The following is a 19,876-nucleotide window of genomic DNA, read 5'->3' as shown; positions in this document are numbered from 1 at the left end:
CAGGGGGTGATCCTGATAGGAGGTGGATGTGAAGTGGATTTGGGTGGTTTGAGTTTCTTTGGGCCCAGCGTGATGTTCTCAATACAGAATAATATGCAAGGTTATAAACTTATAGGTATCAATAAGGCTGACATGGACATAGAGAATATCAACTGGCTGAATGATGATTCCATATGACAAGTATAGTTATAATGACAGGGCTGAAACAGGTTGTCAGGGTGGCTTAAAGTTCAACTTTCAAGTGAGCATACAGCAGTTTAAACTTCAGATAAAGTTGCTGTTGTAATAGCTCAGATCCGCCACTAGATGTCAGCAAACACAAAGAAATATATGGCTCAGTGAAGATTAATAGAAAAAAAATACCAGGAAGACCAGGTTAATAGTAGAGTAAAAAAAACTGAAAAATCAGAACCTGTTGCAGACCTCAACATACAGAACCACTGTGGATGGGGTCCTCATTATGTATAGAGCAGAGCCAGAGGTTCACACTTAAAGGAATGAGTAGCAGGGTTCTTGTAATGCCTATGGCTGTCTACTCAGCCCCAATCATAGTGGAAGGTCCCATGGTTATAGCCTCCTCTCAGGGCCCCTACACAGCTGAAGAGGAACAAGGGTGTCAGGGAGAACGCCCAATTGCTACAGCAGGCCCCAGCGGTGTTACCAGCAGAGCAGGAGCAAGTGAAAGGAGACAAGTGGTGGAGCAGGGGGATCCAAGATGGCCCCCGGTGTCTGCTGCAATAGGAGTGGAGCTCCGTTCCCGGGGGAAGGAACAGCCCAGAGCAGGTGACAGAGGCTCATTGGGGAGCTTGGGCACTCCAGGAGCATATAGAGCGGGCATGAAGCATTAGCGCAAGATCAGGCCATCCAACAAATGCAGATAGATAATTCGCCAGCGGAGCTTATAGAAAACACAGCCGCCATCTTAGCCAGGCAGACCACTCTCCTAATATTCCGGGTATATACTGTGAAAGAGTGCTTTTGGGGAACAACAATTCCCTGCAACTGTGATAATACTTTATGCAGAAGTATTTTTTATCAAATATTTGAACCCTGCTGGACCTTGCCTCTCTGATAATTTACCTCACAATCTATTTCATGGTGTATCCCTTGGTCCGTCCACAAACCGCTGTGGTGTTTCACTTTGCCGTATCCACTTTTAGGCAACTTTTGTAAATGAATAAATTTTTTAAAACACTTTACTCATTAGCTGGAGGATTTTAGGAGAACACAGAGGCCCCAATTCAGAGCCGCACACATTGCCGATGCTCACGGTGATGATTGATTTTTTATTTTTGCAACTGCGCATGCGTTAAAATCTGGATACATTCCTATGGTGCCTGCGCTACAGAGTGTATGCACAAAGGCGCTGCCACGATTGAGATGTACGGTATCAGAAATGTTGTGGAAAAGTGATGGGCGGTGACTGGAAGATGCTGAGAAACGTGAGCGCTCGCCAGCGGGTCGATGTTAGCCCAGTGCGCATGTGCACGATGGAGGCGGCTCCATCGTGCGCATGCGCGAGACCTTGATAGCGATGGGCAAGCCATCGCTATGGGTCTCGCTACAAAGGGGGCGTGCTGTCGATGGTGAGTGACAGCATGCCCCCTTTGGTGGGCGTGCCGGGGGCGTGGCTGGCCAGACGGAGGCGTTCCCATGGGAATGCCTACCATCTGGGGCCGGCCCCACTGACATCACAAGTGATGTCAGTGGGAGTGCTTTCGGCTCTGATAGAGCCAAAAGCACTCCTGGGCTTGCGGCAACGAGACCCTACCACAAGGGTCTCGTTGCAAGCCCGATGGTCGTGATGGTCACCCACAGCTATACGAGCGGCCAGGAGGCTGCTCTAAAATGAAGAAGGATGGCCCTGATTCAGAGCGGGCGCTCTGTCAAAGCGTCCGGCCCAGAATCAGGGCCATGGTCTCTTCACTGGGAGTGTTGGGGGTGAGTTATGGGAGTGTCGCAGGCCTGTCAGTATACACTGAGCCAATATCAATGCAGAACGCCACCTATACCAACGCCCAGCAGGAATCGACTCACAAAACCCCAGGATTGGGGAATCGTGCCCCATCACACCGTGCCAGCAACGTACCCGGATGTAACAGACAAGAAGTATGGATACACCAAGGCCAGTCTACATATGAACCATATGTACAGTACTTGCCAACTCTCCCTGATTGTCAGGGGGGAGACTCCCTGAAATAGCAGCAATCTCCCTGTCTCCCTGAAGAGTCTACAAATCTCCCTGATTGCACCTTACTCCCATTATGTAGCTGTTATGTAAATAAAAAAAAAATCAGAGATATATACATTCAATGGGCTTATTAGTATCGTTTCCTTGCATTGGGTATAGGGCACAATGATCCCAATGGCTATATGCATATTCTAAAAGTATCGGTGTGTTTTCCTTAACAAGTAGATTTTACTAACTGCGTTAGGGCTCATTTACATTTGGATGTAAATCAATTTTATGGTGCATATCTCAGATGTATGACACGCCTCTCAGATGTATGACACACCTCTCAGATGTATGACACGCCTCTCAGATGTATGACACGCCTCTCAGATGTATGACACGCCTCTCAGATGTAGCAGTACACGCCCACTTTACCACCGTGCTGCTTTCACATTGTCTCTGAAAAGCTTTTTCAAAAGTAGGCAAGCATGGTATGAACTGCCTGAGGAAGCATCTCCTGAAGGTTCCCATTGTGTGAAATCGACGTCACACAGTTAACCACAGGCCACCCGTGCGCACATCTCTCTGATACACATCCATAAGTATCCAGACACCAACCAGCTGCAGCGGTGGGGGTCCCCAAACTTTCGATTTGACCACCCGCAGGCCACTTCAGTACTGTCCCGCTGAAATCAGGATGTTGGGGAGGGGTGCGCCCTCTATGGGTGGCACCCCAGTTCGACCGCACTGGTCGAACACCCCTTGAGCCGGCTCTGACTAATACCCACTACCACCTTCAACTTTACGGCAAACACCTGCCGCACTAACATTGTTACTGGACATTGCCACATTGACTTGTTTTGTTTCAATTTGTTTTTGTTTTGCTGCATCCTGCACGTCCAAGATGGCCCCATTTGTGTCATTTTGTACATTACAATATTTGTTCATACCAACCAATCCTCATCTATATTTGCTACATTTCTCTGTACAAGCACCAACATTCTGATTACTTGTGCTGTCTATTGAGACCAGTAAACTATAATCTTGCAACATTCTTCTTTATACATCACCCAATTATCTGAAACAGTACCACTTATCAATAGGTCTGGGGGTTACACATCCCAATATTCTAGGATCCCCATTCGTGTCAGCAGCACTTACCCTACACAAACACAAGGCTATCCATCCCAATCTCTGTACGCAGACGTACCGCCGCAAATAGAAGAGGCCGCGCTCACATGAAGAAACTGCGCCTGCCTTAGGACTTGTGAAGATTTCGATGGTGCAGCCGCACAGATGTACACTGGGGGAGGAGTTCGCAGCAGAATTTGCATGAAGCCGCAGATGACCAACCGTCATATCTGTCAGATATCATGTCGGTAAATACTTTTAAATGTGGACAAATTTATTTGGAAAAAAAATTTGATTTTATATTTCAATTAATTCACTGATTTTGGGTTATTGTGATTGTTCCGGTTTCTGTTCTCTTAGTTCATTTAATATATCTGGGGCTTCAATTTCCAGACTGACAGAACTGGCGGCACAATTACTATTATCCTGATTGGACAATGAGTGGTAGGATCAGGCCGAGTCTTGTGAGTTAATGAAATGTAAATCTCTCTCCAAAAAAATATCTTGAATCTTTTTGTAGGTGAAAAAGACAGACCTTTGCCTGGCGGTGTTTTGTGTCTGGCTGTCATCATAGGCGTGCGCAGAATCCATGACACACCCACTGAGCGGACCATGTTTGCGTGCACAAGTCGAAACCTCCCAGGGACCTACCAGGAGCGCTCATCACTTCTCCCCCACATTTCCTATACCAGGCCTGGCCATCCTGTGGCTCTCCAGCTGTTGTGAAACTACAAGTCCTAAATCAAAAAAATGAAATTTACTGTCACATCCACATAAAATGCATCAGCGAAAGTAAAATGCAAGATACTCACAGTCAACATTACATAACACCCTTTAAAATATTTAAATTAAATATAGCAGCAGAGAAAAAACTATTCCGCATCCTACTAGTACGACACTTGAGACATCTAAAACGCTTCCCAGAAGGCAAAAGTGAGAATAGAGAGTGACAAGGATGGCTGTGGTCAGCAATTATCTTGTTAGCATTAGAAGCGCACCTTTTAACATAAATGTCCTCTAGCCTAGGTAAGGACTGGCCAATAATTCTTTCAGCTGCCCTGATCACTCTAGTCAACGATCTCTGCTCCAAACATGTGGAGTTCCCGTACCAAACAATAATCGAATAACTTAAAAGGCTCTCAATTATACCACGGTAGAAATTTACCAGCAACGGCCTAGATAATCCACATCCTTTTAATTTCCTACCACTAAAGAAACATGCGACGACCATGACAGGTCCTCCGAAAATGTAATACCAAGAAACTTAAAATCACCCACCCTCTCTACTTCAACCCCATTCAGGATTAAAGGACAGGGAACATTTCTCCTTGACCTCCTAAAATCAACCACCACCTCTTTAGTTTTTTTACTGTTTAACAGCAACTTATTGTCCTTACCCTATCTAATAAGTCGATCTACCTCCGCCCTGTAGCCGTCCTCATCCTCGTTAGTAATCAGACCTACAACTGTAGTATCATCAGCAAATTTTGCGATCAGATTAGATTCAGAACTAGAAACACAGTCTGATGTATACAAGGAATAAAGGAAGGGACTAAGGGCCTGATTCAGACCTGCTCGCGAGTGCTGAGCGCTCGCAAGCGGGTCAATGTTGCCCAAGTGCGCAGGCGCGAGACCCGAATAACGACGGCCAAGCCGTCATTATGGGTCTCGCACCAAAGGGGGCATGCTGTCGATGGTGATTGACAGCACGACCCCTTTGGTGGGCGAGCCGGGGGCGTGGCTGCCCAGCCTGAGGCGTTCCCATGGGAACGCCTACCATCTGGGGCCGGCCCCACTGACATCACTAGTGACTAGTGATGTCAGTGGGAGTGCTTTTGGCTCTGATAGAGCCAAAAGCACTCCAGGGCTTGCGGCAGCGAGATCCTACAGCAAGGGTCTCATCGCAAGCCCGATGGTCGCGATGGTCTTGACCATCGCGACCATCATTTTGGCCGCTCGCTATAGCTGTGGGTGGTCACCCACAGCTATGCGAGCGGCCAGGAGGCCGCTCCAAAAAGTAGGAGGGACGGCCCTGATTCAGAGCGAGCGCTCTGTCAGAGCATCCGGCTCTGAATCAGGGCCTAAGAACACAACCCTGTGGTACTCCAGTATTCACAACAATTGGAGATGAAAACTGATCTCCCAGCCTAACTGACTGCGAACGGTCAGACAGAAAGTCCAGCAACCAATTGCAAATAGACTCATCTAAACCAATTGCTAACAATTTAGCAATACGTAAAGACGGGACAACGGTGTTGAAAGCAGAGCTGTAGTTTACAAACAACAGTCTAACATACGAGTCCTTATTCTCTAAATGGCACAATACCCTATGAAGGACCATAAGAGCAGTGTCTTCAGTAGATCTATTAGATCTATATGCAAATTGATAATTATCAAAAGTATCTGGAATGCTACCCTTAAGGCGTACCAAGACCAAATGCTCAAAACACTTCATGATTAATGAAGTAAGGGCAATAGGGCGATAGTCATTTAGCCCAGAAATGGACGTAGTTTTCGGAACTGGAATAATTGTGGTAGTCTTAAGACAACCCGGGACAATACCTTGAGCAAGGGACAAGTTAAAAATAATTGTGAGAATGCCAGATGCCAGTGCCCTAAACCTAAACCTCCCCCGCGCGGCTGTCCGCTTGTAGCGCCCGGATTCCCTTCGATTGGGATGCCGGGCGCCTGTCTCCCGGCGTCGGGAAAATGACAGGTGTCTTGATTTAAGATGCCCCGAAAAAGCGAAAACTTGACGTCTGAGAAGTTTTCGCATGTTTTGGTGCAATTTTTTTGTGTCTTTTGAATCTGCGCGATCCAGTTTTTCGTACTATCCTATTACAAACATAACAGGAAAATTCATTTGTGCGAAAACTGCCCATGGTGAAACCAGCGAAAAGTATAAAACAATGTGGGGAAATCTCTCTGTACCCCACAAAAGCCTAACTGACATTGGTAATCAATGTAGGAGTGTTATGAGGATCTAATAAAAGTGTTTGGGGTTCTTAAATTGTGTTAAATGGCTGTTAAAAGCATATTTGTGTAACACTGGTAAAATGATAGAAAACAAGGATATTTTGCCTAAATAAAAGCTGCAGTTAAATTAGGGGTACATGAAAATGGGTGCAAGTATATTTTTGTGTCCTAAAAGTGTACTTTTAAAATGGTAAAAATACACCTGGTATAGCCCCCCCCATATAGCACCCCCATATACCTGTACGAACCAAACAGCACCCCCATATACCTGTGCCATCCATACAGTACACCCATATACCTGTCTCATCCATACAGTACCCCCATATACCTGTCCCATCCATACAGCTCCCCCATATACATGTGCCATCCATACAGCACCCCCATATACCTGTGCCATCCATACAGAACCCCCACATACCTGTCCCATCCATACAGCACCCCCATATACCTGTCCCATCCATACTGCTCCCCCATATACCTCTGCCATCCATACAGCACCCCGATAAACCTGTCCCATCCATACTGTACCCCCATATACCTGTCCCATCCATACAGCTCCCCCATATACCTGTCCCACCCATACATCACCCCCATAAACCTGCCCCATCCATACAGCACCCCCATAAATCTGTCCCATCCATACAGTACCCCCATATACCTGCCCCATCCATTCAGCACCTCCATATACCTGTCCCATCCATACAGCTCCCCCATATACCTGTCCCATCCATTCAGCACCTCCATATACCTGCCCCATCCATACAGCTCCCCCATATACCAGTCCCACCCATACAACACACCCATATACCTATTCCAACCATACAGCTCCCCCATATACCTGTGCCATCCATACAGCACCCCCATATACCTGTGCCATCCGAACAGCACCACCATATACCTGTGCCATCCATACAGCTTCCCCCATATACCTGTCCCATCCATACAGCACCCCCATATACCTGACCCATCCATACAGCTCCCCCATATATCTGTCCCACTCATACAGAACCCCATATACCCATTGATTCATACAGCACCCCCTTATACCTGTCTCATCCATATAACACCCCCATATACCTGTGCCATCCATACAGCACCCCATATACCTGTGCCTTCCATACAGCACCCCCATATACTTGTCCCATCCATACAGCACCTCCATATACCTGTCCCATCCATACAGTGCCCCCATATACCTGTCCCACCCATACAACACACCCATATACCTGTGCCATCCATACAGCACCCCATATACCTGTACCACCCATAAAGAGCCCCCATATACCTGTACCATCCATACAGCACCCCATATACCTGTACCACCCATAAAGAGCCCCCATATACCTGTACCATCCATACAGCACCTCCATATACCTGTCGCATCCAAACAGTGCCCCCATATACCTGTCCCACCCATACAACACACCCATATACCTGTGCCATCCATACTGCACCCCATATACCTGTACCACCCATAAAGAACCCCCATATACCTGTCCCATCCATACAGCACCCCCATATACCTGGCCCATCCTTACAGCACCCCCATATACCTATCCCATCCATAGAGCACCCCCTTATATCTGTTCCATCCATACAGCACACCAGTATACCTGTTCTATTCATACAGCACCCTTATATACCTGTTCCATCCATACAGCACCCCCATATACCTGCCCCACCCATATAGCACTCCCATATACCTGTGATATCCATACAGCACACCCACTTACCTGAGCCATCCATACAGCTCCCCCATATACCTGTGTCTTCCATACAGCTCCCTCATCTACCTTTACCATCCATACAGCACCTCCATATACCTGTGCCATCCATACAGTTCCCACATATACCTGAACCATCCATATAGCACCGCCATATACATGTTCCGTCCATACAGCACCTACATATACCTCTGCCATCCATACAGCACCCCCATAAACCAGTCCCATCCATACTGTACCCCCATATACCTGTCCCATCCATACAGCTACCCCATATACCTGTCCCACCCATACATCACCCCCATAAACCTGCCCCATCCATACAGCACCCCCATAAATCTGTCCCATCCATACAGCACCCCCATATACCTGACCCATCCATACAGCTCCCCCATATATCTGTCCCACTCATACAGAACCCCATATACCCATTGATTCATACAGCACCCCCTTATACCTGTCTCATCCATATAACACCCCCATATACCTGTGCCATCCATACAGCACCCCATATACCTGTGCCTTCCATACAGCACCCCCATATACCTGTCCCATTAATACAGCACCTCCATATACCTGTCCCATCCATACAGTGCCCCCATATACCTGTCCCACCCATACAACACACCCATATACCTGTGCCATCCATACAGCACCCCATATACCTGTACCACCCATAAAGAACCCCCATATACCTGTACCATCCATACAGCACCCCATATACCTGTACCACCCATAAAGAACCCCCATATACCTGTCCCATCCATACAGCACCTCCATATACCTGTCGCATCCAAACAGTGCCCCTATATACCTGTCCCACCCATACAACACACCCATATACCTGTGCCATCCACACAGCACCCCATATACCTGTACCACCCATAAAGAACCCCCATATACCTGTCCCATCCATACAACACCCCCATATACCTGGCCCATCCTTACAGCACCCCCATATACCTATCCCATCCATAGAGCACCCCCTTATATCTGTTCCATCCATACAGCACACCAGTATACCTGTTCTATTCATACAGCACCCTTATATACCTGTTCCATCCATACAGCACCCCCATATACCTGCCCCACCCATATAGCACTCCCATATACCTGTGACATCCATACAGCACACCCACTTACCTGAGCCATCCATACAGCTCCCCCATATACTTGTGTCTTCCATACAGCTCCCTCATCTACCTTTACCATCCATAGAGCACCTCCATATACCTGTGCCATCCATACAGTTCCCACATATACCTGAACCATCCATATAGCACCCCCATATACATGTTCCGTCCATACAGCACCTACATATACCTGACCCATCCATACAGCTCCCCCATATATCTGTCCCATTCATACAGCACCCCATATACCCATCGATTCATACAGCTCCCCCTACCTGTGCCATCCATACAGTTCCCACATATACCTGTGCCATCCATATAGCACCACCATATCCCTGTCCCATCCATACAGCACCTCCATATACCTGTGCCATCCATATAGCACCCCCATATACCTGTCCCATCCATATAGCACCCCCATATAACTGTGCCATCCATACAACACCCCCACATACCTGTGCCATCCATACAACACCACCACATACCTATGCCATCCATACAGCTCCCCTATATACATGTGCATCCATAAAACTCCCCCACATACCTGTGCCATCCATACAGCACCTACATATACCTGTCCCATCAATACATCACCTCCATATACCTGACCCATCAACAGAGCTCCCCCATATATCTGTCCCATTCGTACAGCACCCCATATACCCATCGATTCATACAGCTCCCCCATATACCTGTCCCATCCATACAGCACGGTCTTATACCTGTCCCATCCATATAACATCCCCATATACCTGTGCCATTCATACAGCACCCCATATACCTGTGCAATCCATACAGCACCCCCATATACCTGTCCCATCCATACAGTACCCCAATATACCTGTCCCATCCATACAGCACCTCCATATACCTATCCCATCCATACTGCACCTCATATAACCATCGAGTAATACAGCTCCCCCATATACCTGACCCATCCAGACAGCACCACCTTATACATGTGCCATCCATGCAGCACCCCGATATACCTGTTCTATTCATACAGCACCCATCCATACAGCACCCCCATATACCTGCCCCACCCATATAGCACCCCCATATGCCTGTGCCATCCATACAACTCCCTCACATACCTGTGCCATTCACACAACACCCCCATATACCTGTGCCATCCAAACAGCACCTCCATATACCTGTGCCATCCATACAGTTCCTCCATTTACCTGTGCCATCCATATAGCACCCCCATACACCTGTCCCATCCATACAGCACCCCCATATAACTTACCCACCCATACAGTTCCCCCATATATCTGTCCCATTCATACAGCACCCCATATACCCATCGATTCATACAGCTCCCCCAAATACCTGTCCCATCCATACAACACACCCATATACCAGTGCCATCCATACAGCACCCCATATACCTCTCCCACCAATACAGCACCCCCATATACCTGTCCCATCCATACAGCACCCCCATATACCTGGCCCATCCATACAGCACCCCCATATACCTATCCCATCCATACAGCACCTCATATAACCATCGAGTAATACAGCTCACCCATATACCTGACCCATCCATACAGCACCCCCTTATACCTGTGCCATCCATACAGCACCCCAATATACTTGTTCTATTCATACAGCACCCTTATATACCAGTCCCATTCTTACAGCACCCCCATATACCTGCCCCACCCATATAGCACCCCCATATACCTGTGCCATCCATACAACACCCTCACATACCTGTGCCATTCATAGAACACCCCCACTTACCTGTGCCATCCATACCTGTGTCATCCATGCAGCTCCCCCATATACCTGTACCATCCATACAGCACCTCCAAAAACCTGTGCCATCCATACAGATTCCCCATACTCCTGTCCCATCCATACAGCACTCACATATACCTGACCCATCCATACAGCTCCCCCATTTATCTGTCCCATTCTTACAGCACCCCATATACCAATCGATTCATACAGCTCCCCCATATAACTTTCCCATCCATACAGCACCCCCATATACCTGTGCAATCCATACAGCACCCCATATACCTGTGCCATCCATACAGCACCACCATATACCTGTACCATCCATACAGCTCCCCCATATACCTGTCCCTTCCATACAGCACCCCCATATACCAGTCCCATCCATACAGCACTCCCCATATACCTGTCCCATCCATTCAGCTCCCCCATATACCTGTCCCATCCATTCAGCTCCCCCATATACCTGTCCCATCCATACAGCACTCCATATACCTGTCCCATCCATACAGCATTCCCCATATACCTGTCTCATCTATACAGCTCCCCCATATACCGGTCCCATCCATACAGCACCCCCATATACCTGTCTTATCCATACAGCACTCCCATATACCTGTCTCATCCATACAGCTCCTCCATATACCTGTACCATCCATACAGCACCCCCATATACCTGTGCCATCCAAACAGCATCCAATATACCTGTCCCATCCATACAGCATCCCCATATACCTGTGCCATCCCTACAGCACCCAATATACCTGTCCCATTCATACAGCACCCCCATATGCCTGTGCCACTCATTCAGCACCCCCATATACCTTTGTCATCCATACAGCTCCCCCATATACCTTTCTCATTCGTACAGCACCCCATATACCCATTGATTCATACAGCTCCTCCATATATCTATCCCATCCATACAACACCCCCTTATACCTGTCCCATCCATACAGCACCCACATAAACCTGTCCCATCCATATAGCACCCCCATTTACCTGTGCAATCCATACAGCACCCCATATACCTGTCCCATCCATACAACACCCCCATATACCTGTCCCATCCATACAGGTCAACCATATACCTGTCCAATCTTACAGCACCCCTATAAACCAGTCCCATTCATACAGCACCCGCATATACCTATCCCATCCATACAGCACTCCCGTATACCTGTCTCATCCATACAGCTCCCCCATATACCTGTCCCATCCAAAGAGCAGCCCCATATACCTGTGCCATCCATACTGCACCCCCATATACCTGTCCCATCCATACAGTACCCCCATATACCTGTGCCATCCATTCAGCACCTACATATACCTGTCCCATCCATACAGCTCCCCCATATACCTGTCCCACCCATGCAACACACCCATATAACTATTCCAACCATACAGCTCCCCTATATACCTGTGCCATCCATACAGCACCACCATATACCTGTGCCATTCATACAGCTTCCCCCATATACCTGTCCCATCCACACAGCACCCCCATATACCTAACCCATCCATACAGCTCCACCATATATCTGTCCCACTCATACAGCACCCCATATACCCATTGATTCATACAGCACCCCCTTATACCTGTCCCATCCATATAACACCCCCATATACCTGTGCCATCCATACAGCACCCCATATACCTGTGCCTTCCATACAGCACCCCCATATACCTGTCCCATCCATACAGCACCTCCATATACCTGTCCCATTCATACAGTGCCCCCATATACCTGTCCCACCCATACAACACACCCATATACCTGTGCCATCCATACAGCACCCCATATACCTGTACCACCCGTAAAGAACCCCCATATACCTGTCCCATCCATACAGCAACCCCATAAACCTGGCCCATCCTTACAGCACCCCCTTATACCTATCCCATCCATACAGCACCCCCTTGTATCTGTTCCATCCATACAGCACCCCAATATATAGTTCTATTCATACAGCACCCTTATATACCTGTCCCATCCATACAGCACCCCCATATACCTGCCCCACCCATATAGCACTACCATATACCTGTGACATCCATACAGCACACCCACTTACCTGAGCCATCCATACAGCTCCCCCATATACCTGTGTCTTCCATACAGCTCCCTCATCTACCTTTACCATCCATACAGCACCTCCATATACCTGTGCCATCCATACAGTTCCCACATATACCTGAACCATCCATATAGCACCCCCATATACATGTTCCGTCCATACAGCACCTACATATACCTGACCCATCCATACAGCTACCCCATATATCTGTCCCATTCATACAGCACCCCATATACCCATCGATTCATACAGCTCCCCCTACCTGTGCCATCCAAATAGTTCCCACATATACCTGTGCCATCCATATAGCACCACCATATCCCTGTCCCATCCATACAGCACCTCCATATACCTGTGCCATCCATATAGCACCCCCATATACCTGTCCCATCCATATAGCACCCCCATATAACTGTGCCATCCATACAACACCCCCACATACCTGTGCCTTCCATACAGCACCCCCATATACCAGTCCCATCCATACAGCACCTCCATATACCTGTCCCATCCATACAGTGCCCCCATATACCTCACCCACCCATACAACACACCCATATACCTGTGCCATCCATACAGCACCCCATATACCTGTACCACCCGTAAAGAACCCCCATATACCTGTCCCATCCATACAGCAACCCCATAAACCTGGCCCATCCTTACAGCACCCCCTTATACCTATCCCATCCATACAGCACCCCCTTGTATCTGTTCCATCCATACAGCACCCCAATATATAGTTCTATTCATACAGCACCCTTATATACCTGTCCCATCCATACAGCACCCCCATATACCTGCCCCACCCATATAGCACTACCATATTCCTGTGACATCCATACAACACCCCCACTTACCTGAGCCATCCATACAGCTCCCCCATATACCTGTGTCATCCATACAGCTCCCTCATCTACCTTTGCCATCCATACAGCACTTCCATAAACCTGTGCCATCCATACAGTTCCCACATATACCTGAGCCATCCATATAGCACCCCCATATACCTGTCCCATCCATACAGCACCTCCATATACCTGACCCATCCATACAGCTCCCCCCTATATTTGTCCCATTCATACAGCACCCCATATACCCATCGATTCTTACAGCTCCCCCTACCTGTGCCATCAATACAGTTCCCACATATACCTGTGCCATCCATATAGCACCCCCATATACCTGTCCCATCCATACAGCACCTCCATAAACCTGTGCCATCCATATAGCACCCCCATATACCTGTCCCATCCATATAGCACCCCCATATAACTGTGCCATCCATACAACACCCCCACATAACTGTGCCATCCATACAACACCACCACATACCTGTGCCATCCATACAGCTCCCCTATATACCTGAGCATCCATAAAGCTCCCCCACATGCCTGTGCCTTCCATACAGCCCCTTCATATACCAGTCCCATCATTACATCACCCCCATATACCTGACCCATCGATAGAGCTCCCCCATATATATCTGTCCCATTCGTACAGCACCCCATATACCCATCGATTCATACAGCTCCCCCATATACCTGTCCCATCCATACAGTACTGCCTTATACCTGTCCCATCCATATAACACCCCCATATACCTGTGCCATCCATACAGCACCCCATATACCTGTGCCATCCATACAGCACCCCCATATACCTGTCCCATCCATACAGTACCCCCATATACCTGTCCGATCCATACAGCACCTCCATATACCTATCCCATCCATACAGCACCTCATATAACCATCGAGTAATACAGCTCCCCCATATACCTGACCCATCCAGACAGCACCACCTTATACATGTGCCATCCATACAGCACCCCCATATAACTGTCCCATCCATACAGCACCCCATATACCTGTTCCTTCCATACAGCACCCCCATATACCTGTGCCATCCATACAGCACCACCATATACCTGTGCCATCCATACAGCACCCAATATACCTGTCTCATGCATACAGCACCCCATATGCCTACGACATCCATACAGCACCCCCATATACCTGTGCCATCCATACAGCATTCCCTTATAGCTGTCCCATCCATACAGCACCCTCATATACCTGTCCCATCCACACAGCACCCCCATATCCCTGTGCCATCCATACAGCACCCCCATATGCCTGTCCCATCCATACAGCTCCCCATATTCCTGTGTTATCCATACAGCACCCCCTTATACCTGTGCCATTCATACAGCACTCCCTTATACCTGTGTCATCCATACATCACCACCATATACCTGTGCCATCCATACAGCACCCCCATATACCTGTGCCATCCATACAGCACCCCCATATGCTTGTCCCATCCATACAGCACCCCCTATACCTATCCCATCCATACAGCACCCCATATACCTGTTCCATCCATACAGCACCGCCATATACCTGCCCCACCCATATAGCACTCCCATATACCTGTGACATCCATACGACACACCCACTTACCTGAGCCATCCATACAGCTCCCCCATATACCTGTGTCTTCCATACAGCTCCCTCATCTACCTTTGCCATCCATACAGCACCTCCATATACCTGTGCCATCCATACAGTTCCCACATATACCTGAACCATCCATATAGCACCCCCATATACATGTTCCATCCATACAGCATCTACATATACCTGACCCATCCATACAGCTCCCCCATATATCTGTCCCATTCATACAGCACCCCATATACCCATCGATTCATACAGCTCCCCCTACCTGTGCCATCCATACAGTTCCCACATATACCTGTGCCATCCATGTAGCACCACCATATCCCTGTCCCATCCATACAGCACCTCCATATACCTGTGCCATCCATATAGCACCCCCATATACCTGTCCCATCCATATAGCACACCCATATAACTGTGCCATCCATACAACACCCCCACATACCTGTGCCATCCATACAACACCACCACATACCTATGCCATCCATACAGCTCCCCTATATACCTGTGCATCCATAAAACTCCCCCACATACCTGTGCCATCCACACAGCACCTACATATACCTGTCCCATCAATACATCACCTCCATATACCTGACCCATCCACAGAGCTCCCCCATATATCTGTCCCATTCGTACAGCACCCCATATACCCATCGAGTCATACAGCTCCCCCATATACCTGTCCCATCCGTACAGCACCGCCTTATACCTGTCCCATCCATATAACATCCCCATATACCTGTGCCATTCATACAGCACCCCATATACCTGTGCAATCCATACAGCACCCCCATATACCTGTCCCATCCATACAGTACCCCCATATACCTGTCCCATCCATACAGCACCTCCATATACCTATCCCATCCATACTGCACCTCATATAACCATCGAGTAATACAGCTCCCTCATATACCTGACCCATCCAGACAGCACCACCTTATACATGTGCCATCCATGCAGCACCCCGATATACCTGTTCTATTCATACAGCACCCATCCATACAGCACCCCCATATACCTGCCCCACCCATATAGCACCCCCATATGCCTGTGCCATCCATACAACACCCTCACATACCTGTGCCATTCACACAACACCCCCATATACCTGAGCCATCCAAACAGCACCTCCATATACCTGTGCCATCCATACAGTTCCTCCATTTACCTGTGCCATCCATATAGCACCCCCATACACCTGTCCCATCCATACAGCACCCCCATATACCTTACCCACCCATACAGCACTCCCATATACCTGTCTCATCCATACAGCTCCTCCATATACCTGTACCATCCATACAGCACCCCCATATACCTGTGCCATCCAAACAGCATCCAATATACCTGTCCCATCCATACAGCATCCCCGTATACCTGTGCCATCCCTACAGCTCCCCCATATACCTTTCCCATTCGTACAGCACCCCATATACCCATCGATTCATACAGCTCCTCCATATATCTATCCCATCCATACAACACCCCCTTATACCTGTCCCATCCATACAGCACCCACATAAACCTGTCCCATCCATATAGCACCCCCATTTACCTGTGCAATCCATACAGCACCCCATATACCTGTCCCATCCATACAGCACCCACATAAACCTGTCCCATCCATATAGCACCCCCATTTACCTGTGCAATCCATACAGCACCCCATATACCTGTCCCATCCATACAACACCCCCATATACCTGTCCCATCCATACAGGTCAACCATATACCTGTCCAATCTTACAGCACCCCTATAAACCAGTTCCATTCATACAGCACCCGCATATACCTATCCCATCCATACAGCACTCCCGTATACCTGTCTCATCCATACAGCTCCCCCATATACCTGTCCCATCCTTACAGGTCAACCATATACCTGTCCAATCTTACAGCACCCCTATAAACCAGTTCCATTCATACAGCACCCGCATATACCTATCCCATCCATACAGCACTCCCGTATACCTGTCTCATCCATACAGCTCCCCCATATACCTGTCCCATCCAAAGAGCAGCCCCATATACCTGTGCCATCCATACAGCACCTCCATATACCTGTCCCATCCATACAGTGCCCCCATATACCTGTCCCACCCATACAACACACCCATATAAATGTGCCATCCATACAGCACCCCATATACCTGTGCCTTCCATACAGCACCCCCATATACCAGTCCCATCCATACAGTGCCCCCATATACCTGACCCACCCATACAACACACCCATATACCTGTGCCATCCATACAGCACCCCATATACCTGTACCACCCATAAAGAACCCCCATATACCTGTCCCATCCATACAGCAACCCCATATACCTGGCCCATCCTTACAGCACCCCCTTATACCTATCCCATTTATACAGCACCCCCTTGTATCTGTTCCATCCATACAGCACCCCAATATACAGTTCTAATCATACAGCACCCTTATATACCTGTCCCATCCATACAGCACCCCCATATACCTGTCCCATCCATACAGCAACCCCATATACCTGGCCCATCCTTACAGCACCCCCTTATACCTATCCCATCCATACAGCACCCCTTGTATCTGTTCCATCCATACAGCACCCCAATATACAGTTCTATTCATACAGCACCCTTATATACCTGAGCCATCCATACAGCTCCCCCATATACCTGTGTCATCCATACAGCTCCCTCATCTACCTTTGCCATCCATACAGCACCTCCATATACCTGTGCCATCCATACAGTTTCCACATATACCTGAGCCATCCATATAGCACCCCCATATACCTGTCCCACCCATACAGCACCTCCATATACCTGACCCATCCATACAGCTCCCCCCTATATTTGTCCCATTCATACAGCACCCCATATACCCATCGATTCTTACAGCTCCCCCTACCTGTGCCATCAATACAGTTCCCACATATACCTGTGCCATCCATATAGCACCCCCATATACCTGTCCCATCCATACAGCACCTCCATAAACCTGTGCCATCCATATAGCACCCCAATATACCTGTCCCATCCATATAGCACCCCCATATAACTGTGCCATCCATACAACACCCCCACATACCTGTGCCATCCATACAACACCACCACATACCTGTGCCATCCATACAGCTCCCCTATATACCTGTGCATCCATAAAGCTCCCCCACATACCTGTGCCTTCCATACAGCCCCTTCATATACCTGTCCCATCAATACATCACCCCCTTATACCTGACCCATTCATAGAGCTCCCCCATATATCTGTCCCATTCGTACTGCACCCAATATACCCATCGATTCATACAGCTCCCCCATATACCTGTCCCATCCATACAGCACTGCCTTATACCTGTCCCATCCATATAACACCCCCATATACCTGTGCCATCCATATAGCACCCCATATACCTGTGCCATCCATACAGCACCCCCATTATACCTGTCCCATCCATACAGTACCCCCATATACCTGTCCAATCCATACAGCACCTCCATATACCTATCCCGTCCATACAGCACCTCATATAACCATCGAGTAATACAGCTCCCCCATATACCTGACCCATCCAGACAGCACCACCTTATACATGTGCCATCCATACAGCACCCCCATATACCTGTCCCATCCATACAGCACCCCATATTCCTGTTCCTTCCATACAGCACCCCCATATACCTGTGCCATCCATACAGCACCTCCATATACCTGTGCCATCCATACAGCACCCAATATACCTGTCTCATCCATACAGCACCCCATATGCCCACGACATCCATACAGCACCCCCATATACCTGTGCCATCCATACAGCATTCCCTTATAGCTGTCCCATCCATACTGCACCCTCATATACCTGTCCCATCCATACAGCACCCCCTTATCCCTGTGCCATCCATACAGCACCCCCATATGCCTGTCCCATCCATACAGCTCCCCATATTCCTGTGTTATCCATACAGCTCCCCCTTATACCTGTGCCATTCATACAGCACTCCTTTATACCTGTGTCATCCATACATCACCACCATATACCTGTGCCATCCATACAGCACCCCCATATACCTGTGCAATCCATACAGCACCCCCATATGCTTGTCCCATCCATACAGCACCCCCTATACCTATCCCATCCATACAGCACCCCATATACCTGTGCCATCCATACAGCATTCCCTTATAGCTTTCCCATCCATACAGCACCCCCATAAACCAGTCCCATCCATACAGCACCCCCATATACCTATCCCATCCATACAGCACCCCCATATACCTTTGTCATCCATATAGCTCCCCCATATACCTGTCTCATCCATACAGCTCCCCCATATACCTGTCCCATCCATAGAGCAGCCCCATATACCTGTGCCATCCATACTGCACCCCCATATACCTGTCCCATCCGTAGAGGACCCCATATATCTGTTCCTTCCATACAGCACCCCCATATACCTGT

General features: G+C 48.4%; 1 pseudogene; it reads left to right on the top strand.

Annotated features, from left to right (window-relative positions):
- Positions 1-163: 163 nt before the first annotated feature.
- LOC148481779 (uncharacterized) lies at positions 164-19,603 on the top strand (annotated as a pseudogene).
- The last annotated feature ends 273 nt before the right edge of the window (positions 19,604-19,876 follow it).

Source organism: Taudactylus pleione, unplaced genomic scaffold (assembly GCF_031769625.1).
Source record: "Taudactylus pleione unplaced genomic scaffold, aTauple2 ptg000563l, whole genome shotgun sequence".
NCBI classification, from domain to species: Eukaryota; Metazoa; Chordata; class Amphibia; order Anura; family Myobatrachidae; genus Taudactylus; species Taudactylus pleione.
Note: the sequence above shows the minus strand (reverse complement) of the source record. Positions and strands in the feature narration are given on the sequence as shown.